Source organism: Lissotriton vulgaris, chromosome 11, assembly GCF_964263255.1.
Source record: "Lissotriton vulgaris chromosome 11, aLisVul1.2, whole genome shotgun sequence".
In the NCBI taxonomy this organism is placed as follows: Eukaryota; Metazoa; Chordata; class Amphibia; order Caudata; family Salamandridae; genus Lissotriton; species Lissotriton vulgaris.
The window spans coordinates 103039429-103064200 of NC_141699.1; the positions used below are offsets into that span (position 1 = coordinate 103039429).

Genomic DNA, 24772 nt, shown 5'->3' on the forward strand with positions numbered 1-24772 from the left:
TCAATTTCGCACCCATGCATGCCAAAGGCGCAGGAAGTAAGGGAGAGGGGGTGCTGAGCACCCTCACAATAACCATGCTGGGGTTCAGATGTGAATGAGCAATAAATAAGCCTTTAGAGTTAGTTTTTACCTTGTCACATTTGCGGTTTATTCAAATACAGAGGACATATATTAGACTCTGTCTTCCAGTGAGGTGGTGTTAACATTTCTTTCTATGACTGCAAAATGAGAGGATTAATGTGACAATCTAGCTGGGTACTGGGGGTTGAAAGGTGAGGCTGTAGGATGTTATTTTTTTCTAGCACAAAACTATTTTTAAATGCCAGTAAATTAAATGTACAAATATTTCAGTATATATCAGAATTAGGAAATCACAAATGAAGCACAGTTTTTGTAATTCCGAAGTGTGGTGGGAACAAATATTTTAATGGAATCAAAACAAATCAGTATACTAGGTGATGTAAATTCCCACAGATTATGGGTTGTGCTTTGTAGTTATACCAGTAAAACTGTACTTCTCCGCAAAAGTAATTTTAATTAAAAATGCATGGTCTGTAATAGCAGCGCGCTATCACACCAGGCATACTTCACTCTACATCACTTCACTCTACATTACTCTAAGATATTTCCACTCTATGATACTCTACTACACTCTACGCCATTCCACTCAGCAACACAAGACAACACTCTATTCCACTCAATGCGACCCCACTCTATGCCATTCAATGCTACTGCACTCTACAACACTCCATTCTACGACACTCCACTCTTATGACACTACTCTTTCACACACGCGCCTTCTGTCTCCCGCAGTCTGCAATGAAAGAGACTACTTACAATCTGGAGGGTTGACCAATATTTTTTTGATCTCGTCAGATTGAGAGATCAGTTGCATGGTCCCTAGTATATCTCTAGATAATAATAATGAACTTTATTGCAGGATTAATAAAAATCTTTGCAATTTCTCTTTAAAAAAAAGTGAAGGAGATACATGATCAAGAGTTTTACAAAGACGGGTAAAAGCAGTAGAAAAGTTAAAAATAAAAAAGAAAGAACCATGCAAACAGGTACAGTACAATGCTTTCTCTTTCTCTAGAGAATGTGGGATCTGCACCTAGGTATATAGTGCAATCCTGGCATCTCGATGGATATATTTATCGGATCCTCGCCTACAAGTACCACCTGTGGCATGCTTCATCATTGGATCCTCACTCACTGCACCTGGTTTGAGTGGGTGGACTCAAAGCAATTTGTAAGCGGAGCTCTTTCACTAAGTACAGGGGATGAGTGAGTTCAATTGCCTGCCGGGGGCCACCTTTCTTTACTGTAAACGCCCTTAGGCAAGGTTAAAAACCGTGGGATGCCTCATGGGTATGATGGTCCAGGACATCAATGGGTAGACATGTTTCAGCAAATAAAATGCTCAAGGTGTCAGAAGGGTTTCTTCAGGACCAGGAGATATATTAAATCCCTAAATTGTGTGGTTGGTAGTTCCAACCGTTACACTTAAGCAGTCAAACAAACATAATGGAGCATGCATGCAAAAGTACAGACCATAATGGACCTTTTCCTCCTCATGGTCTGTGCTAAGAAGGAGAAAATGTACAATTACATTTCATTCTATAGGGATCACTTGTCCCCTGCATTGACTTGTCTCATGCTTTGGCATGTATTATCAATAAAGGACTAGCTTGGTTGTGTTTTAGGGAGACTCAGTGCGTACGTATGACGGCAAACCACTTGGTTTGGTTGTTAAGCCCTCACCCACCAACCTAGTTGGTGGCATGCTTCATCATCGGGCCCACCACAGTGACACCGAATGTGTCCCGGGTGTGCTTCGACTCCAGATTACTGAGGAGCTGGTATACTTCTCTGAGTGTGCTGTGAGGGGGGTGTGTAAGAAAGTGATTTAAAAGCTATGCAGTGGGTCCCAGTTCCCGAGGGTATATGGATAACTTTAATATCTGGACCCCTGCTAGCGAATAAAAAGGCAGTCGGACGTAGTGGAGAAGGTTATGGGCTCCCACGTCCTATGTGGTATACATGTTTCAGCCAGGCCTTTTATTTATTTACATCTGGCTTTCCTCAGGACCAATGAGAATGTGTGGGTGCAAAGATATAAATTATATTAAGGGATAAGTGTTGTTTAAAAAGTGTCGCACGCGCTAAGGTGCTATACGTGTATGGAGGGGGATTCCCTCCGCTTTACTGTACACATAACATAAAGACACAAACAGACGTACAGGGTAGAGTCAATAAGTATGGTATACTTTATAACACAACATAGTGCCGGCTGATAAGGTGTGTGAACGACCTTTACCGGCAGGTAGAACGTGGCCATGTGAGTTGCATGGCGGTTGTGATTATATAGCGATTTAAAATCGGGGTGTAAAGGTGGTGGGCTGAACAGCTAAACAGCGAAATAGACAATAGGTGAGAAGCAGGCAAGAAAATATCTTTTTCCTCACACTTGCTATTTGCTGTTAAAGCCTCCTGGGTCACCTGGCAGGGGGAGAGGACCCTAGGTATTGTGGAAGGCAGAAATTAGAGCTGGCCCTGTTGAGAGAGAAAGCTGCTGCTTACCTAGGTAGTACCGGTGAGGTTGTCTCTATACTCACGAAATTATCGGTCTGCGAGCTCCTTGAACCTGTCGTCCTGCTGCGGTGTCCCGAGTAACTGTGTGGTGATCTCGGTCGGGTATTTGTAGCCCTGTAGATTCGCAGCACCTGTGAAGGGGTGGGGAGGAGTGGGCGTGGCCATGTAGAATGTGCCTGTTCATTTAGTCTATTGCGCATGTGTGCGCGATCAGTGTGAGTACAGCGACGCACTGTGTACAGAGTGTTGAGGCATGCGCATAAGCCCTGACATGAGGGTGGCTCATTAAGGTTGCTCAAGTGGTTTTAGAATTAGGGGGTTACAATTGGGAATTAAAAATTAAAAAATCATAGCACTATGAAGAGATACAGACTGGGATCAGACCACGAGTCCAAACGGAAATGGGGACTCAAGCGAACAGTTTTTCTCGCTGACTAGGTAGTCAGTGAGTTCCATGGAATGGAATCGTTAAGCCCTGTTATATGAGTAGAAAGGCAGTAAATCCACCGTTGTTCCTTTGTGAGAAGGGTTCTCTCATCGCAATTGTCAAATTGTTCAATCACGGTCCATGTGAAATCATTTGGAGTGTGATTGTGGGTCAGGAAATGTTCAGTCAATTTGCTTATGTTTTTGCCACATCGCATGGTGCTCCTGTGCTCAGTCAGTCTTGTTCTTACTTTCCTGGTGGTCATGCCGATATATCTGAGGCCGCAACGGCATGTGATCAAGTATACCAGGTTGGTGGAGTTACAATTTGTAAATTGACGCTGTGTCCAAGTTTTCCCATTTTCCTGGTTGAGTGTCTTTTAAGGTGAGGTCAGGTGGCAGACACTACAGATGTTACACGGTTGGTGTCCAGTCAATTTAGGTAGACCCCAAGCATTAAGGATAGTATTGCCTGTGGGTCGAGGGTTGGTTCTTGGCCTTGTGGACACCAACTGGTCTTTCAAGTTTTTTGCTCTCTTGTAGGCAAAACGAGGAAGCTCCCACTCTCTTGCTCCTGAATTGATGATCTTCCAGTTTTTTCTGATTATGTTGGACACCTGATTTGAAGCAGTGTTATAGGTGGTTACGCATGTCAGAATGGGTGACTCAGGTGGTTTGGTGATAGTGTCAAGGAGTGCCTCTCTATTCTGATTGCGTGCCCTTTTGCAGGTCTTGGAGATGATTTTGGTGGGGTAACCGCGTTCCTCAAGTGTGAACTAGTGCTTTTGACTGTGATTTGTAGTCTTGAATCTTACTGCAATTACGTCTTATGCGTAAGAATTGGCCAAAGGGTAAATTTGCCCTAAGTGGCCTCGGGTGGAAACTGTCAAAACGTAGCAAGGAGTTACGTGCGGTGGGTTTGTAGTGTGTGGTGGTTATCAGGCCATTTTGTTCTGCTCTGATGTTGAGATCCAAGAAGGCTAGTTCTGTTGGGCTGCTAGTGCAGGTAAACCGGAGGTAGGTGTCTCGGTCATTGATCCATGTCAGGAATTGGCTCAGCATGTCTTCATTACCTTCCCAGATGATGAAGATGTCGTCGATGTAGCGACGCCACGTTATGATGTTAGCTGAGTTGGGGTTGGTGGGGGCCTCGATGTGGGTGCGTTCAAAGTGATGAACGTAAAGTCCCGCCACGCTCGGGGCAAAAACGCTCCCCATCGAGTTCCATTTGTCTGGAGGAAAAATTTGCCCTCGTACTCAAAATAGTTGTCTTTTAACTGTCACCTTAGCGCGTGCGACACTTTTTAAACAACACTTATCACTTAATATAATTTATATCTTTGCACCCACACATTCTCATTGGTCCTGAGGAAAGCCAGATGTAAATAAATAAAAGGCCTGGCTGAAACATGTAGACCACATAGGAAGTGGGAGCCCATAACCTTCTCCACTATGTCCGACTGCCTTTTTATTCGCTAGCAGGGGCCCAGATATTAAAGTTATCCATATACCCTCGGGAATTGGGACCCACTGCATAGCTTTTAAATCACTTTCTTACACACCCCCCTCACAGCACACTCAGAGAAGTATACCAGCTCCTCAGTAATCTGGAGTCGAAGCACACCCGGGACACATTCGGTGTCACTGTGGTGGGCCCGATGATGAAGCATGCCACCAACTAGGTTGGTGGGTGAGGGCTTAACAACCAAACCAAGTGGTTTGCCGTCATACGTACGGCACTGAGTCTCCCTAAAACACAACCAAGCTAGTCCTTTATTGATAATACATATTAACCAGGGGATCTGGACTGGCTTACCTAGTCCTCTCTCTCCATTTTGATTTGCTCATGTTTTGGCATGACATCCTTACTGAGTGCATCAAAGCATGCAAAAACGTGCAATTACCAATTCATCACGTCAAAGGGTTTCAACTGGTACAATTATATAAATTAAAAGGCATACATTACATAAGGAAAAATATAGTAAATAAACAAAGTGACAGACAGTGTACTGAATGCACACACAAGTGTCAATAAAAGAGTGGTCTCATCTGCGACTTCGGTGTGAAAGGACACAAAGATCCCTCGGAGGAAGCTGCTGCTCTAACCCTCAGTGAGGGGACACAAGACCCCCCAGACCAGAGGAGGCAACTGCACAAACCCTCAGTGAGGGGACACAAGACCCCCCAGAGGAGGCAACTGCACAAAACCTCAGTGTAGAAGGACATTAGATCCCTCAGAGAAGGCAGCTGCACAAACCCTTAGTGTGGGAGGACACCAGATCTCTCAGATGAGTCAGCTTCACAAACCCTCAGTCTACAAAGTCATCAGATTCCCCCGGGAAGGCAGCTGCACAAATCCTGTGTAGAAGGACACAAGATCCCTAAGCAGAGGTGGCTGCACTAACCCTTGTTGTAGAGGACACTGGATCCCTCAGCAGAGGCAGCCCCACTAACCTTCAGTGTAGAAGGAAACCAGAACCCTAAGCAGGGGCAGCAGCACAAACCCTTAGTGTAGACGGACACAGGATCCCTCAGAGGAGGCATCACAATCCCTCGGTGTAGGACACCAGACCCTTAGAAGAGGCGGCTGCACAAACCCTCAGTAAAGGACAAGAGACAATCGTGAATCCCCCACCACCCATTGCAGAAGAACCAGGACTTAGAAACAAGCCCGCTCTGGACGCATTGTATTAATTATGCTTCAGCCTTGAGTGAAATAGAATACCACGTCACTTAGAGAAGACACCGCCTCCAGCCCCCACATGTAAGAAAATACTAAAAGATTCAGTGAAGACACACATTGTGTCAGGAGAGTGCATTGGTCGTAAACATGAGAGGATACATTTGTAAACCATGATAAATCTGATGCCAACCAACCAATGCAATCCTCTCAACCACCTTTCTGGATGCCCTGGTCTGAGCAGTAACAGAATGTGGTGGTGCTGGAGCCGGGTGCTGACGCTCACTTGAGTGTCGTGTCATAATGAGGAGGGCAGATGTGCCACTCAACCAAACATCCTCTGAGAAGCCCAGTTCTGCTGCTTCATCTCTAAGCACATCACACAGAGAAAGAGCAGTCATTTAACAGGTCTATTCAAGGCAATAAATGCACAGACTTAGGAGTTTTCTAGAGTGACATAGTTGGCCTGTATCTTCTTCAGAGTAAAGTTTACTCTGTCGGTGCAGGTGATGGTTGCTGTCAGAGTAGACCTTTGGGGTCTGCAGGCATAGAGTTGACCCTTAGGAGTAGATTTCAGGTGTTTCCTGTTTTGAGGCTGGTCCTGTCTCCCTCTCTGGCTTGGAGTAAAGTTGGTGGATTTAAATGACTTCTGGTCGGTCATGCCATCATTAGCACAGACGTCACGGTATGTAAGATACATTTACAAAGACTTCATCTAAATGGCGGCCATTTACAAAGTGAGTATCTATCCTTGAAAAATCTGGCCTGGATCTGGCCCAGGCCCACCTGGATCTGTGGAACACACCCCTGGTCAAGGAAGGTCTAAGAGATGTGACCCAGGGCGAGAAGGGTCTGCGTCCTTTACTCTGCTGTGAGACAGTGGAGTCTTGGTTGCAGCACTGACCTCAGATGTGTACACAACGAGGTGTCACTGGTGGAGTTATTGGGGCTTTCAGCATGGCATTGTATTGTATCGCAGTCACATACATACATAGCGCTTACTACCCCGGGTTTGCGTTGAGGTGCTGTACAGGGTCTTGCACGCTACTCCAGAACCCAAGGTTAGGGATTAGTCCAGTGGTTAACACTGGCTATTAGCATCAGTCTTGTGCTCTCAAAGAAACCATTCCATGTCCAGTGTAGCGCACACCGGACATGAATTTGGAACTCTCTTCGACCAGGAGGCTGTGGTTCATTGTAAGGCTTAGAATATATGCTTCAGGTTGACGTAGATCCTGACATTCGTTGTTTTGCACCCTGTGCAATGCCTGGTCCTTTTTTTAAAATTTTAGATATGCCAACGTGCATAAATGATGCACTAGTTTAACCATGAGAAGTCCTTAGATCTGACTAACTTTAATCAAAGTATAGATTTTTTTAGAGGTAGAGGTTTTCTTCGCACGTTTGGGTGCCAAGTTATTCCTTAGGTCAAGATCTCCATCAGGAATCACCCGGAGGTTTCTGTCTTGTTTCAAAAGAAGCCCCCAGGCCCAAGTAAAGCAGATGTGGCTTGTAGTTCAGGCATTCACCACCAGTACCTGTATTTTCTTGCCTTTGAGACTCAAGACACAACTCTGTCCTCTTGACATCTTGAAATGTTGTTCCATTCCCCATACTCCATCCTCCAGGTCAGTATGGATGTCATTGAATAAATCTCGACCACAGAGTTCTTCAGAGTGACTTCACTCCTCTTGTTAAACCTGCTCACCCTGATTTCAGCTCGCGTTCTGGCCTATACAACTCTCCACAGGGACCTTAGACAACTATGCGCTGCAAATTAGGCCACAGAGTAGTGAAAAAAAGATGGATTAGGTGTCAGAAGTTAACAAAGCAAGAAAACCTACTACAGGCTTCACCTGGAACCCCGTAGTGTGAAGCAACCACGCTATGAACAGCCTCCCATATATCATTTCATATATTGTCTTAAAGTAAGGGCACCTGAAGGTCACAGGTTGGATCAGCGGTCCCAGGCACCAGAACATGACAATCTTGTATCTTCTCTTGTGAATAAAATCCGTACCATTTGCTCAAGTAGTAACTCTTCTTAATTTCACTACTAAACTGTAGCATATGGTTGGTGTGTGTGTGTGTGTGTGTGTGTGTGTGTGTGTGTGTGCGTGTGTGTGTGTGTGTGTGTGTGTGTGTGTGCGCCTGCGTTCACCTACATAGGTCAAAAAGTTATTGTGTTGAAAAGGGGCATTCACTTTTACAAGGGTGGGACTTAAAACAACACTACTCGAACTGCAGGGGATGTAGCCTGATGACCTTGGCGAAGGGTGAAGTACATGCAAAACAGGAGGGAGGCAACAGGACCCCTGCGGCTACCCAGGTTACCCTGGACACCCATGTGCCGGCCTCACCTATTTGAATAACTTGCCTCTGCTGGAGAATGGGATCTAGTTGGGGCAGTTCCTGATGCCCCATGAGGGAAACGTCATTTACCACGCCGTCTTTACAATTACCAGCCTTTACAACTAAGTTGGTACCCCACGCGACGTTACCGCCAGTTGCTTTAGCACGGAAAAAGACTTGCTGTAGGTTGTTAAACCGGTGTTGGTTTTTTAAGTCCATCACATTCCCTACTGTTGCGTAGACTGGAGTTGGAATAGTGATTTATACTATTCCAAAGACCAGTGCCCCCCAAAAGCAAGTTGTTGCAACCACTTCCGTGCTAAAGTAACTCATGGTAATGTTGCACAAGGGGTACTGACTGCATTGTAAAGGCATACGGGGTGAATACCTACGGGGTTCCACCGTACACCCAGCCCGTGCATGCACACAGGCCTCTAAGTAGCATCTCTGGTCATCCGTGTCAGAAGCGATGGGTAGTACGAGGAGGATAAGGTCTGCTGACTGATGCTCATCCTGGGCGTTGACTTCTGACCGTCTGTGCTCATCACACAAGTACATCAAAATCCACCTCATGGTCTTGTTCCACTCTTCACATTGCTCGGCGACCTCGCTCTCCAGAATCATACTTTGCCTAGGGTATGTTCAAGTGTGCACCGTCAATATAGACCCCAGAATACAACATCGAGGACAAAAGATTAGAAAAAGAATTCACAGGTATGGAAGTCTAGATTCCACAAATATGTATTCTACGTGGCACATACATCTTCAAGGTATGGTGATGTGGGGTTATGAATAGTACATCTGACAGTTTATGTGGCCAGGGGATGCCCACCGAAATGGGTCGATATTTGGTCCAGATGGAATGCATATGGGGGTCACATTTGCGACCCCCCCCCCCCAGACCTCCCGGGCTGACGAACCACTCGCATTGTTGAATATCTGATGACGAAATGTGTTGAGTAACACCATATGTTTGTAACCTCCTTTCTTTTGCTTTGATTTCCCATGGTACAACTGTAAGTTTTAACTGTATGACTGTGATGTACACCACTGTTTTCTGCACAGTTAATAAAAAAAAGTAAAAAAAAAAAAAAAGAATAGTACATCTATACTTCCCTACATGCCTTGTGATCTGGATATTTGGTCCCTCAACATTATTGTACCACAACATTGTTGGTGTCGATATTCAGCAGTACAATCGCGCCGGGTGAAGATGGTAGCACTGAGGATTTGGCAGAAGGTGACTACCAGGGCAGATTAAGGACTGCATGTCTGTACAGGTTTGTGATGACACAATGGGCTCTGCTGATTCCAGGAGGACCACAAACATGCCAACATAATGACTAAAGGTGACACTCTGCGTCAGAAGTCTAGAAACTCCATACAGGACAAATATCTGCTGTATGCCCTATGAGCGTGGGAAGGTGGGGCTGCCAGCCAGGCGGGAAAACACACTCAGAGGCATAATCTGCAGAGAGATGGAGGTTTGTGTACCATTGACTGTGGACATTTACTGGAAAAACTCCATACGGAGTACACTGTCAAGTTCTATATATAACAGGTCTGCTTCACACAACTCAGTTGGAAATTGCTCTGGTGTTTGCCTAAGTCTGGAATATATTTATGAGCTATTCAAAATTCACAAAGGCTAGGAGCATCCCTTTAAATATACCATTGTACTCATGTTGTCAGTAGTACTCCCAAAATGCTCCTGTGAACGTCTGTAGAGTGTGGTATTTAATGGTTATATGTGTGGACCTTTAAAAGTGGTAATAAGAATGGAATGATGACAGGATTCTGTAATCTAGAATGTTTGTAGTGCATTATTTATTCTGCGCCTGACTTCTACTGGATCTATCGTGGGTCTCTGCTGTGGAAATAAGCATTTAGCTCTATTTTACAATACTTGAAGTCTTTGCTTCATAATTTCTTGGAAGGACTTCCTACATTTATTGGCGACGATTTAATCTGTCAGAAGACCCACCGACCTACTGGATTTTATTGCGTCCAATTCAACTTCTCCACTGATTTACAAAGGTTTGTTCTCCAGCACTTCTAAAGGCATTTCGCTCTGTGGCTCAAGATAGCTTTTGTAATTTTTTTTTTATTTACGTTGGATTTGTTCTTACGTCTTTCGGACTGTGATCTATCCGAATAGCTGTCTACATCTGATGCAGACTTTGGATTTCTACTGGGAGGTACTTTTATTTGTGCACAGCTGCTGTGCTTTAGTCAGTGCTTGGAAGAGTGTACATATCTGATTTGTTTGCTGAGCATTAGAGTTGGTGTTTACCTTTGAAGCTGCATTCCACCGTTACTCTATTGCTTTCCTTTGAAAGTGCCTTCATTCCTTGGCTCGCGTTCCCTGCTCGGTCTCCATGGCTCAATGTTTATCCTGATGTCATCCTGGTTTCCTCAACAGCAATTCCTAACGCCACTGGATCATAACGTTGAAGACGCTTCCCACGCAATTGTGTCATCGCGTCGATCACGTTGTGGCGGCCATCTTTTCTTGACGTTTTCTTCCGTGATAAATAAACACAAACTGGGAACTTTTGCTGACAAGGATTTCACTGGTGTTTATCTTCCGTGATAAGCACACGAACTAGAGATTTCTGCTATTCATTTCTTCTACTCTTCAGCACAATTTACCTCATGGTGTTAGCTTGTGATTGTCTTCAGTGATTAGTATACGTATTTGGGGCTGCTGCTGTTGATCCCTCATTTCATTTAACTCAGTGACAATATTTTCTTTTTTTCTGATTTTCATTTTACTGTAAATCTTGTTCCTTAATAATTTTACTTGTGATTTGTTCCTCACTACATTACTAATTTGTGATTACTGCTACTTACATTATGTCTTCCTCATCTAACAACGTGATGCAACCACCACCCTTTTTACAAAACCCGAGTAAACCTCTCCCTCCTTGGCACAAATGGTATAGAATTTTGACAATTAGTTAGAAGCAATTGATGCTACTAAATATTCAGCATCAAGGAAAAGAGCACTTTTGTTCAACCATTTAGGTAGCGCAGGTCAAGATGTTTTTGATAATTTACCTGTCATTCCAGCCCCATCTAGTGATGAAACATGGGGTGTTTTTTCTGAAGTTTTAGCAAGATTAGGAAAACATTATGTGGATGACCATCTGTCATGGTTGAGCGTCATATGTTCTTTAAATGTAAACAAACACAAGATGAATCGACTGAAGATTATTTAGCGGTTTTGCGTGTTTTGGCAGCTAAATGTCAATTTGGCACTTACTTAGACACATCTTTGCATGACCAATTGTTTTTTAATGGTTATAACAAACAAGCAAGAATCCTTTCCTAGAAGATTTAATGGATATCGCAAAAAGCATTGAAAGTTCTGTTGTTTAGTCAAAAATTTTAACTCAAGATTCTGTTAGTAAAGCTTCTTGTAGTTCAGAAGTTATGCATGTCGCTTCTAATGCAAATTATAACGAATCGGAGGTAAATGTTGTATCCACAAAACCTAATCCAAGCATTAATGTTGAAAAAAAAATTCTCGCTACAGATGTGGATTTAGGTGTCATTTAGGCATCAATGTAAATTGTCCTGGACAAGGTAAGAGGTGCAATACGTGTAAAAAATGTGGCCACTATTATACAGTTTGCAGATCAGTTAAATATAGGAGAAAAGTTAATTTTCTCAATGTTGAAGAAGATGATCTGGGTCAAGCCATGAGGAATACTTTATCTACTGTTGAAATAAACACTTTACGTGGTGATACCAAAAGATGTAAGGGTCCCTTATGTAATGTACTAATAGGACCTATTGACATCAATGTCATGGCTGATTCAGGTTCTCCAATCACGATACTAGATGAAAAGACTTTAAAAAAAATTCTGGTCTAAAGTTCTTCTCAAACCAACTGATGTCAATCCTAAGGCGTTTGGGAAATTTGATATCATGTCGTCTGGATATTTTTCAGATTCCATCAAATTTAAAGGTAGAGAAATGTATACCAAAATCTATGTTGCTCTCAATGCTCGTGACATTTTGGGGTGGCAAGACCAAGCAAATTTAGGGGTTATTTTAAGAACTGGGCATTCAGAACCGGTTACCTTAGGAGATCTTCCAATTGTATCTGTTGTACAAGAACCAGCAAATGTTCTTGTACAAGAACATTCTGCTTTGGAGAATTTATTCTCAAAATATTCAAGTGTATTTTCTGACAAAGTAGGCTTGGTCAAAGGTTTCGAACATATTATTAAACTCAAGAAAAATGCTATTCCAGTTGTTCAAAAATGCAGACCCGTTCCCATGTCTGCTAGAGATGATTTAAAAAAAATCATGATGATTTATGTTTACAGGATATTATAACACCTGTAGAATCCGCTGAATGGGTTTCCGCTGCGGTTGTCGCACGTAAAAGTTCAAGTGAGATTTGTTTATGTGCGGATTTAAGAGTGCTTAACCGCAATATAGTTGTGGACTGCCACCCCTACCCAGAGTTCAAGAAATGCTGGCTAATCTGGGTGGTAGTAGGTATTTTACCACAATTGATTTAAGGTAATCTTACCATCAGATCCCTCTTGCTAAAGATTCTCAGTCTCTAACAACATTTGTCACTCTCTTTGGAGTCTACATGTACAAACAAATGCCTTTCGGCTTAGCATCCGCTGCTAGTGTTTTTCAACGTTTAATGGACCAATTGTTTTCACATATTAAGGGGGTCGAAGCTTTCTAGGATGATATCTTAATTCATACAGCTATGTTAGAGTCACATTATACCCTATTGGATAAAGTTTTACAAAAACTAGAAGCGGTTGGCATGACTTATTAGGAACAAATGCACATTTATTACACAAAATGTTCAATATTTAGGGCACAATATTTCTGTCAATGGTATAAAACCTAAGCTATCCTTAATTAATGCTATTAAGGATGCTCCCAGACTTCAGGATAAAGTTTCTTTAAGAACATTTTTAGGACTTAGCGAATATTATGCTCGATTTATACAAAGCTATGCTATTATTGTGCAACCTCTTAGGGATTTGTTAAAAAAAATGCTAAGTACATTTGGTCTGAAGAAACTCAACAGTCATTTGATTGAGTTGAAAAATAATTTTTTGAAGCATCAGCCATTATAGCTTTTACTCACGGTCAAACTAGCATTGTGACTGTGGATGCCAGCTCTAAAGGATTAGGTGCTGTGTTAAATCAAATGATTGATGGTCAGGAGTATACAATAGCTTTTGCCTCCAGAACATTAAGTAGTGCTGCAGCTAACTATAGCACTATCAAGGGGGAAGCTTTGGCTTGCTCTTGGGCCGTGAAAACATTTAAGATGTATATTTGGGGTTCAAAATTCCAGATTTTTGTACTGACCAGAAACCTTTTATGTATATGCTTGGTGACAGTTGTTCAAACGAAGCTTCCTCTAGATTGATCAGACTTTTAGCTAGGTCACAAGAATTTAACTTTGATATTTAATATATTCCAGGTGGTAAAAATGTAAGGGCAGACTGTTAGTTGCGTATTCCTCTGGAAGGTGGCGAGATGGATGATCCAGTTATGGACAGTGATTGTGATGTTTTCACCATAAATGATTTGACACAGAATAGTAAGTTATCTGAAAACGAATGGGTCGAATGTGATAAAAAAATCTTGGTCTTCAAAGAGTGAAGAGGTTTTTAGTCCATGGTTGGCCGTGCGATAGGAGCATGTCTATTCAAGACAAATGTTTTGCGCAACTGATGTGGAATTATCTTGGTCTTCAAAGAGTGAAGAGGTTTTTAGTCCATGGTTGGCCGTGCGATAGGAGCATGTCTATTCAAGACAAATGTTTTGCGCAAATGATGTGGAATTATCTATTGTAAATGATGTTTTAGTCAGGAAGACAAATTCATACCGCCTGAGGGTTTAAGGAGCAAAATCATTTCCTTTACCCATGAGGGACATTTAGGAATTTCTAGCACTGTTTGCAAGATCAAGGATGTACACTGGTGGCCAGGTATTGATGGTCGAGTTAAGTAGTTTGTGAATAATTGTCCTGAATGTTTGTTTATGTTCTGATAAACATTGGCACACATCCATCACTCCTTTGTGTCCAGTAGAATGTCCGAAAGGTCCTTGGCATAAGTTAGGATTGGGTTTTTCTGGCCCCTTTAACCTACATGGGAGTGATAGTAAGTTTCTAATTGTACTCATTGATTACTTTTCAAAGTGGCTGTACTTTTCTTTTGTGAGTAAATCATATTTGTAGTCATTTTGTTTCTACAAAGTCTATTTTTAATAGAAGGTCTGCCAGCAGAAATTGTGACCGACAATGGCACTCATTTTACATCTAATGAATTTGAAAATTTTATGGAGGAGGTTTCAGTTAAGCATATTTTAGTACCTTTGAATAGTCCAGCTTCAAATGGCCTTGTAGAGAGAGCAAACAAGTTGTTGAAAGAAGGGGTCCAGACAGCTTTGGCGAACAGTTTGGATGTGTTCAAAAATGCAAGTCAAAAGGTTTGGAATTACAATACAACTCCCCATTCTACCACTGATGTGTCCCCGTATGAGTTATTGAGGGGGAGGAAACCAATTTCTCTACTTAGTCCATTGTGCCTGAAGGACAAAGTTGGAAGTACAAGTGCTCACTCTGTTGATTTACAGAAGGTCAGAGAACATGTGAAAGAAAAACAAAAGATTGTATAAGGAGAATTATGACAAGAGAAAACATGTTAAAGTAACTTCTTTGTGTCCAGGTAATTGGGTTCTTATTAAAAAACCTATTAAGGTTAGCAAAGGTCAATCTAGGTTTTCCGAACTGGTTAGAATTGTTAAAATATCCAAAATGGCGGTTATGTTACAGAATCACGGAAGGTAGAATTGAAATGCTGTAATAAAACTTAGATGAAAAAGCAAAAATAATCTTAGAGGGTCAAAACTCAAACTGATTCCAACTGGTTTGATCTTGGTGATCTCACTCATGAGCATAATAATCTTGATGATATAACTAATTTTTCTCCTTCTTTAGGGAATAGAGGGGAAGGTGATGCTGTTTCTGTTCCCAACTGCATGGATGAAAATGCTATTCCAGATAATATTAAAGGATCTGGGGATAGTGAACAAGTAAGATGCAGTTCTCGAATTAGAGTCACTCCTTTTCGTACTGATGATTGTGTGTATTGTTAATGTTGTTTTATTGATTTTACTTTCTTTCATTTTTGTTTTGTTTATTATAGGAAGGGGGGTATAGAGAGTGGTATTTAATTGTTATATGTGTGTTCCTTTAAAAGTGATAATAAGAATGTAATGTTGACCGGATTCTGTAATCTAGAATGTTTGTAGTGTATTATTAATTCTGTGCTTGACTGCTACTGGATCTGTTGTCTGTCTCTGTTGTGGAAATAAACCTTCAGCTCTATTTTACAATACTTGAAGTCTTTGCTTCATAACTTCTTGGAAGGACTTCCTACAATGTAATTCTTGCAACAGCTACTATTCATGTGTACATGCTCTCATGCAACCTCCCCATCCAATGTGCGAGCACACTGGACTGTTTCTTTCCATAGGAAAAATATTTTTCCCACTGCAGAAAATTTTGCTCCAAAACAACGATTATTTTGGGGGGGATTTTCTGCACCATTCCCAGTCGAGAACAGATTTACACAAACACAAAAGAGATGATGGCTGGAGCGCTGAAACTCCCAGGTCCCAAATGCTTATTTCTGGTCCAGGGAAGACCTTGGTTAGGCAGCTGAGGCTGGACTGTTCCCATAAGGAACAGGGTCAATACGGATTTGCATATGGCTGGATCTGAGCTAGGGTGGCAAAGTGAACTAAAGAACGATGATGGGTTCAACCCAGATCTGTGACTGGGGGTGAGTGTCTGAAAAGTTTCAGCGCTCTGTCCATCATCTGTGTTTGCTTAGAACAGATTTACTCGTGCCCTTACAGGAGTACATTTTAGATTGCATGTAGACTAATTGTGTTTTTTATTGGCTATGTTGAAACAGAGAAAAGCACTGTATATTACCCTGGGAACCTACCCAGGGTAGACACAGTCATGTTATACACTGTATTTCCTGAGTTCAGTCGTGGACATTCATGCATAATTTTCCTGCTTTCTTCCCTCAGACTCTGCTGTGTTGCCACTATTAACTAACAGTCACTTAATTATTTAAAATTGCTGTATTTAGAACTTTTACGACTACCGCCAGAACTGTAATGAGAAATTTTAAAAATGTTTATGCATTTAGTTAATTATGTTTTACATTGTACAGTGTGTTTTATGTGTTTTTATGGCATCTGAGTCGCAATAAAGCTGAATTGATATAGAATTGAGTTTTGCTAAAGTTTGTGAATGGCCTAAATTTCACATACCATTCTCGTGTAATGTTACAATTTATACATGTAAATTCATGACCTTATATATCCCAAACAAGGTCGAAACGTGCCCAGCACTTGACAGATAAAGGCGGTCACGACTGCCTTCGGGAACAGAGCGCTGTAAAGGTTCGGTACCTGCACACTTGGCGCTCGTCTGCTCCTTGTACTCACACACACTATTAATGTCGGTCCTTTCTGTTGTTCACCTGAGCACTGGGGGCACCGACCACTGAGATTTGTTTAATTTTTTGGATTTGATGTTTATGGGCTAGTCTTTCCTTCATGTTGTTTATATTGACTACGTAGGAATACTTCATTTCTTTCTCTACTCTTTTAAATATTGGTCATGAGATTAGTCCGAAGTGAACCACCGTTGCTAATGCGTTTACTTACCCTGGTTAACAATGGCAGATAGGGGTACCCTTCCTTCTCATGACTAGGTACCCAGAAGGGCAAGAATCAATGTCTGGGGAGCTAGGGAGACAGAACGTGGGGGGTTCCGGCAGCCTGGGTGAGCCTCAGTCCCCTCGAGAAGGCATAGGTGTTTTAAGGAATGGGCAAAGTGGGCAATCGCCCAGGGCCATCAGCCCCAAGGTGCCGCCTGAGAAAGTGAGCTTACTCTCTAGCTCACCTTTGCCTATTTCATACTCCTTCCTCTGACTCCACCTACCTCTACCTTCTCCTCCCACCCCTTCCTCTGTCTCTGCCAACCTCTTCTCTGTCTCCTCCTGCTCTTTCTCTGTCTCTGTCTTTACCATTCTCTTCCTCTGTCTAATCCCACTAATTCGTCTGTCTCTGTCTCCTTTCTCTGAGTCTCCTTAACCCTTCCTCTGACTCACCTGTCTCTTCTTCTGTTTCCTCCCACCTCTTCCTCTGTCCACTCCCACCTCTTCCTCGGTCTCTGCTTACCCCTTCCTCGGACTCTGCCCACCTTTTCCTCTGTCTCCTCCATACTTCTTCCCCTGCCTCGCTCTACCTCTTCCTCTGTCTCCTTGTCTCTTTCTCCAGTGTCATCTTCAGGACGTATGGGCCCACGGAAAGACCTATTTCAATTGTTGTTGTGTGAACCCAGTTTCTGAAAGTTTGAAGCTGGCATGACGCTAAACAATTAGCAGAAAATGAGGAACCAAATTCAAAGTTACTACGAACAGGGGCCCTAAAAATATGCCTTGTTCGGGGTCTCAATACTCCTTAAAAGAATAGTATGACAAGGCCGGGGAGTAGTGAATCATTTCCTCACTCTCAAGCCTGTCCCTCTGTCCCCTTTTTCCAAAATCCTGGGTAGCAACTTCACTTCACCCAGAGTGAGTTTGGGAGGGGGACATTTACCCTATTCTAATACTTAATCTTACATTTTGATACATTGGGCCCCATTAGGATGGTGGGCGGATCGCCCCCGCCGTGCCGGCGGTAGCCACCGCCGGGCCGGCGATCCGCACGCCATCCGTGCAAAAATGACTCCCCGGCATATTATAATGGCTGGGGGGGGTCCACGGCGGACGGAAAGACTGTCCGCCACTTTTAGAAAAGGGTTCTATATGGTGGTGGTGTCTGAAAAACACAGCCAGCCATATTAGTATGTCGGTTTACAGATGCCTTTCCGTGGCGGCATTGCCGCCACGGAAAGGCATGCAGAGCCTGCTTGGGGGGGCCCCGTTGCGGGCCCCCAGGACTCCGGGGGGTGGGGGGTATCTATGGTACCCCCCCCCTGCAGTTCCATTCACAACATGGCAGGCACTGCGGGGTGCCTGCCATGTTGTGCATGGAAGTGCACAACATGCCTCCCTGGCATTGTGGCGGACGGTGCTGAGTGCACCGCCCGCCACAATGTTCGGAATGCAGGATGCGTCGCCACTGTGGCGGGCGCATCCTAATGGCACACATGGGACCCCCGTCCTTATGGCGGGCGGTCCCTTTTTACGACTGTCCGCCCGCCATCCTAATGTGCCCATAGTCTTTTTTCTGATACTAATGCTTGTATCAACACCTTACACAACTTTATTGCACTACATTTAAAACTGTGCGACTTTTGTGATCACTTATATTTTTCTGATACTTTTCTGCAATCGCAGATGCTGTCGAAATTATAAATGATTTTAACATCTGTTTAAAAAACGTTTTAATAAATTTGAACTACACCACATCTGGCCTTTCAAATTAAGTTTAAAGTAACTAAGAATACTTTTGTATTCCAGGGGTAATTTGAAAGATAAATCTTGGGGTCAGTGAAATGTATAAAGTTGAAGAAAACAAAAAGACACACAAGTAGTCCTTAATTTCAGCCGGTGGGAGCCATCAACACTTATTTTTGGCGACCAGCATTTATTCTCTCCAGGAGGCAGTCTGGCGCCCAATTTTCTTAGTCGTGCTTGGCAATTTAATGTTGGTGAGTCGTGCGTGAGAAAAAACTCTGCCACACAGTGGTTGGCGGAGTTTTTCTAGAAATCCAGTGGGCAAAATTCCACGAACTCCATCAGAGGAGCAGAGTTTACCACCCACCCCTAGTTGTCTGTAATGGTTGTGTGCTACCACACCATGCATGCTCTGTTCTACGCCACTCCACTCTACTCTGTACCACTCCACGCCACTTCACTTCACTTGACTTGACTCTGCACCACTCCACTCTATGCCTCTCTACTCTGCACCACTCTAGTCTATGTAAGTGCCCTGTATGCCACTCTACACCACTACACTCTTTGCCACTGCATTCAACACCACTTCAGTCTAGGCCAATGCAATCTACACCACTCCACTTTATGCCACTCTGCAACATTGCACTCTGTCAGTGCACTCTTTGGCAATACACTCTACGCCAATGCACTTTACACTGTAACACTCAACTCTACACCTCTGCACACTTTGTCAATCTATGTTATCCCACTCTTATCGACTCTGCACCCCTACACTCTATGCCACTCTACACCACTGCGCTTTATCCTGCACCACCCCATTCTACTTCTCTCCACTCTGAAAAAAATCTACCCTACTCCACTGCACTCTATGCCACTGCACTCTACACTGCACCATTGTACTATACTGCACGGCACTCTACAGCACTCTACTCTACAACACTGCACTCTCTGCCATGGAACTCTATGCCACTCTACTCTGCATCACTGCACTCTATGCCACTGCACTCTGCAACACTCCACTCTATGCCACTGCATTTTGTATCACTCCACTCTGCATAACTCTACATCAATGCATTCCATGCCACTGCACTCCATGCCACTGCACTCCTCAGCACTAAATTCTACTCTGCACCACCCTATGCAGCTCTTCTCTGCACCTCTATGCCACTGCACTCTACTATGCAATACTCGAATCTATGACGCTGCATTGTACGCTGCTGAATTCTAGGCCACTCCACTCTATTCCCCTATATTCTGCAACACTCCACCCCAGTGCCCACTACACCAGTCCACACCACTGTACTCCACCTTACGCCACTATATGCAGCTCCACTGTTTGTGACACCAATACGCAACACTTTCTGCCACTCCACTCTACAACACTACTTCACTCTTTGCCATCCCACTCTATGACACTCCACGCCACTCTACCCAGGCTGGTGTACAACATGGCTAAAATACATTGACCTGTTGGCTTTGCAATGCTCGTTTCTCCTTGGAATCACCACAGATAAGAGGAGGGCAGTCTTTAACCTACATGGATGTTTAGGTCTGGCTTGACAGTGCAACCGTCACCTGACTTTTTAACCTAGACCAATATTACTCTCCAATTCTTTGCTTTCACACAAATACATATTCATTCCCATACTATTTACTTGTACTGCTTCACATTACCATACAACATTCCTTCAAGGTCAGACCTATTGGCATGGTCAGTGCTTGTTCTGTTTCTTAGCTGGTGGTTCTAAAACCTGTGGGTCCTTCCTGGAACTAAGGCCCATGAACACTGGCTACCCTCCTGGGGAGGGTGGGTTCCACTTCCTCTCTTGCACAACATGGAGCCTGGGAGGTGTAGTCCTCTCTCACACGTAAGCACCAAAGTCACAAGCCGGGCCCAGAGATCAGTGGCACTCACCAGGGGATCTCCGCAGTGATTTCTTTCTCTTTTATTGGATCCATGTACAGTTCTTCTGAGTCAGTCAGTGTTAAAGGGATCATTCACTATAGCATGGTCCAGGATAACGTCAACTTCCTTCCCTTCCCAATGTCCCTTCATTCTGCCGATAGTTTGACCACGATGTGCCAAAACCACGAGCCCCTCCTGTTTAGGACAAGGTGTCAAATTCATTTAAAAAGATGTATGAGAAAAACGTGAAAATTTATTTTATTTCCCCAAAATATGTGAAATGAATTGTAAAAATTAAAAAAAAACTCCGATAGGAAAAACAGTAGATCAAGTTTCAACTTAAAACAAATAGACACAATAACTGGAGGTGTGTTAACTGTGCCGGTTCCATTTTATAGAAGGTCTGTGGTCAAAAGGAGTCACTGCTGTGGCAAAGGTGAGTTAAATCAATTTATACTGGGGTTTGTTTCACACACTAGGAGTTTGCTGTGTGAGAGGAGAATCAGAATTGCACGTACTGCTGTGCATGGGGAAGCTTGCTCTACGCCTCCACATTTGAGTAGGCGGTTCATATAGCGCTAACATGCCACCTTCAGGCCGCTACAGAATACTCCGAGGCATGGTAAGAATGAAGAAATACCGAAACTAATCGGGAAACAGACAGTTGCGGTGAACAGAGTTAGCATTGGCCTAATTCTGGTGAGTCTTGAATCAATCCTGGTGATGCCCAAAGTCCACGAACACCAGAATCTGTAAGAAGGAGGTGCACGGTGCTACAATCAATCAATCAATCAATCAATCAATCAGTCAGTCAGGGGAATTGTAAGCCCACTACTTACTCGCAAGGGTTAAGGTGCTGTAAGGAGAACGGGGGCAAGCAGCTCCATTCACTCGTAGAGCCTGGTCTGGAGTGTCTTCCTGAAGATGTCCAGGGAGGGGGCGTGTCTGATGTTGATCGGGAGCTTGTTCCAGGTCATGGCTGCGATGTAAGAGAAGGCCCTTCCACCTCTTCTGGCTCTGTGGATGTGGGGGATTTTGGCAAGGTCGGCGGATTGGAGGTTTCTTTTGTGTAGGTGGAAGGAGATTCTTTCGTTGTGGTATTGGGGTCCGGTGTTGTGGAAGCATTTGTTGACATTGGTGAGTATCTTGAAAATAGCTCTCTTCTCAATGGGGAGCTAGTGGAGGTTCCGCAGGTGTTGGGTGATGTGCTTGTATCTAGGGATGCCGAGTACGAGTCTGGCTGCGATGTTCTGTATAGTCTGGAGTTTGTGGAGTAGAGACTTGTTGATCCCAGCGTAGAGGGTGTTTCCGTAGTCGAGTCTGCTAGTTATTAGTGCCTACAGAGGCAAGGATGAGCTTTGGACTGAAGATACTCTAAGTACAAAGGCCATGAATTCGAGTCTGCTCCGTGCACTGCTGCTAAAAGCAGAATTTTAGGCTGGCTGTGGCCCTACTGGTTTCTGGAATCATTTTAGGTCGGACTTTGATCCCTGTGGGAATTATTTGAATAAAATCAGACCAATAATTGATGCTTGGTGTGAGATTAGCTCTTTCAGCTGGCCTGTGCTTGGCTGTTATGGTTGTAGGCAGCTGTGGGTGGGGGCTCACGTCGGGGCTAGGGTGTCTGCGATGTGCCAGCGCTGTGTGGAGGGTCTGCATGCTGACGCCCATCCACTGTATCTTTCCCGGTTGTGGTTTGTGAAGCTTGTGCTCCTGCTTCTGCCAGTAATGTATCAGGACTGTTTGTAGTCTGTAAAGCTTGAACTGCTGCTGCAGGGTCTGTATCTGTTCTGTGAAGCTTACACTGCTGTAGGGAGTGTATCTGTTCTGTTGTAGTCTGTGAAGCTTACACCACTGCTGCGAGGGACTGCATCTGTTCTTAGTTTGTGAAGTTTGCACTGCTGCTGCAGGCACTGTATCTGTTCATTTTGTAGTCTGAAGTTTGCACTGCTGCTGCCAAGACTATATCTGTTCTGCTTGTAGTCTGTGCAGCTTGCACTGCTTCCTGCACTGTATCTGTTCTGCTTGTAGTCAGTGAAGCTTCCACTGCTGCTGCCAGGACTGTATATGTTCTGATTTTAATTGGTGAAGCTTGCACTCTTTCTGCTATGACTGTGTCAGTTCTGATTGTAGCCTGTGAAACTTGTACTGATGGTGCTGGGACTGTACCTGGTGTTACTGTAGAATTTGAAGCTTGCACTGCAGCTCCCGGGACTGCATCTCTTCTGATTATAGACTATGAAGCTTGCACTGCTGCTGACTGGCCTGTATCTGTTCTGTTTGAAGTCTGTGCAGCTTGCACTGCTACTGTAGGTACTGTACCTGTTCCATTGGTAAAGCTTGCACTGCTGTCGGGACTGTATCTGTTCTGCTTGTAGTTTGGGAAAGCTTGCACTGCTGCTGCCGGACTGTACCTGCTCTGTTTGTAGTCTGTGAAGCCTGGACTGCTGCTGCTGGGACTGCATCTGTTAGATTTGTAAAGCTTGCACTGCTGCCAGGACTGTATCTGTTCTGTTTGAAGTCTGTGCAGCTTGCACTGCTTCCGGGACTGTATCTGTTCTCGCTGTAGTCTGAAGCTTTTACAGCTGCTGCCAAGACTGCATCTGTTCTATTTGTGAAGCTTGCACTGCTGCTGCTAGGACCGTATCTGTTCTGTTTGTAGACTGTGAAGTTTGCACTACTGCTGCAAGGACTGGACCTGTTCTGTTTGTGAAGCTTGCACTGCTGCTGCAAGGACCGTATCTGTTCTGTTTGTAGTCTTTTAAGCTTGCACTGCTGCGGCCTGTACTTTATCTGTTTTGATTGCAGTCTGAAGTTGCACTGTTGCTACCAATACTGTATGTGTTCTGAATGTAGATTCTGATGCCTGCAGTGCTGCTAATTGTACTGTATCTGTTGTGATTGTACTCCTTTAAGCTGTACTGGTGCTGCCTATATGGTCTGTGTTCTGGTTAGAATCTTTAACGCTTGCACGGTTGCCGTCGGCACTGTATCTGTTCTGAGTGTGCTGTGTGAAGCTTGCACTGTTGCTTCTGGGACTGTATCTGTTCTCACTTTAACTGTGAAGTTTACACTCTTTCTGCCAAGACTGTGTCTTTTCTGAGTGTAGCCTGTGAAACTGGTACTGATGCTGCTGGAACTGTACCTGTTCTGACTGTAGTATTTGAAGCTTGCACTGCAGCCCCCGGTACTGCATCTCTTAGGATTATAGACTGAAGTTTGCACTCCTACTGCCGGTACTGTATCTGGTATTGATGGAGCAAGGTAATAAAACAACATTTTGTGTACCCTTGTAAAATCATACTCCAATACCATAACTTGTATTAATGAAACGTGCATGAATAACCAACGTAGAATAAGAAATGCATCTACACAAATACACATGGGAAATTAATCTTGCTTATGTTGCAATCATAATCAACTAATTAATGTTCATTTGTGTTTGTTTCTATGACAGTTACCATTCTTGTATCGTGAGGCCTAAGAGAAAAATGGAGTCACTCGATTACTGTGGCCACAAAAGAACTGTGCATGAGTGAGAATTGAACGCGAGCAGCTTGTGCTGGGACTGAGTGAAGTTCAAGGTCGTTCCGGACTGGAAGTGCAGATGCCTACCAAGTGATGAGCACAGTGGTACAGAACGTGGGAATATTGAGTAACGTTGCGAGTAGGGAACCGGACTAGACTGGACATTGAATAATACAATGGACCCATTAGAAACTTTGCAGACGGAAGGAAACCTAAGATTCGATGACGAGATGATGCTCATCCACCCCAAAACTGTCCAATCAGAACTCACATTTAAGTTAAAAGATACAATTTTAGTTAGATAGAGCTAGTGAAAAATGTATAAAAAGTGCTAATTTTACTGAAGGGGATCGCTTCCTTCGATTTCCTCCTGAAATGCTGCCGGATTGCTGATTTTTCCTGAGATGCAAGAAACCTGCCTAACTCTGTTTTCTTTTACAGGGAGATGCACTTTATCTGAGAGTTTAATTAGGGATGTTAGGAGAATAGGTGAATGGTTTGGGAACTATCCGTCTTTTGCCAATACTTGATCTATTCAAATAATGAAAATGTCTATTCTTGAATTTTTCTTAAATAAATGATTTAACTGTCCTGAAACTGAATCCTTATATTTTAAATGTCGAGTTTTCTGAAATAAAATAAAGTGAATAATTCTAGACATGCTGAATTTGCTATTAATAAAAATTTGATAAATAGAGAATCAAGCTGGTCTTGAGTTTTCCACGTCTAATTTTTTACTAGTAGATCCATTGATCTCAATGGCGGTGTGTCTAATAAAATATCATATTTGATGAAACCATGGTA

At 43.5% G+C, this 24772-nt stretch overlaps 1 long non-coding RNA gene across 3 annotated transcripts in view; it reads left to right on the forward strand.

The window, feature by feature from the left end:
- Nucleotides 1-24668, forward strand: part of LOC147679047 (uncharacterized) — a 117102-nt gene extending 92434 nt beyond the window's left edge. For all 3 annotated transcript variants that reach the window (XR_015300872.1, XR_015300874.1, XR_015300873.1), the window contains exons 2-3: nt 15048-15142; nt 23898-24668. This is a non-coding gene — a long non-coding RNA (uncharacterized LOC147679047). The remainder of the gene's footprint in view (nt 1-15047; nt 15143-23897) is intronic.
- The last annotated feature ends 104 nt before the right edge of the window (nt 24669-24772 follow it).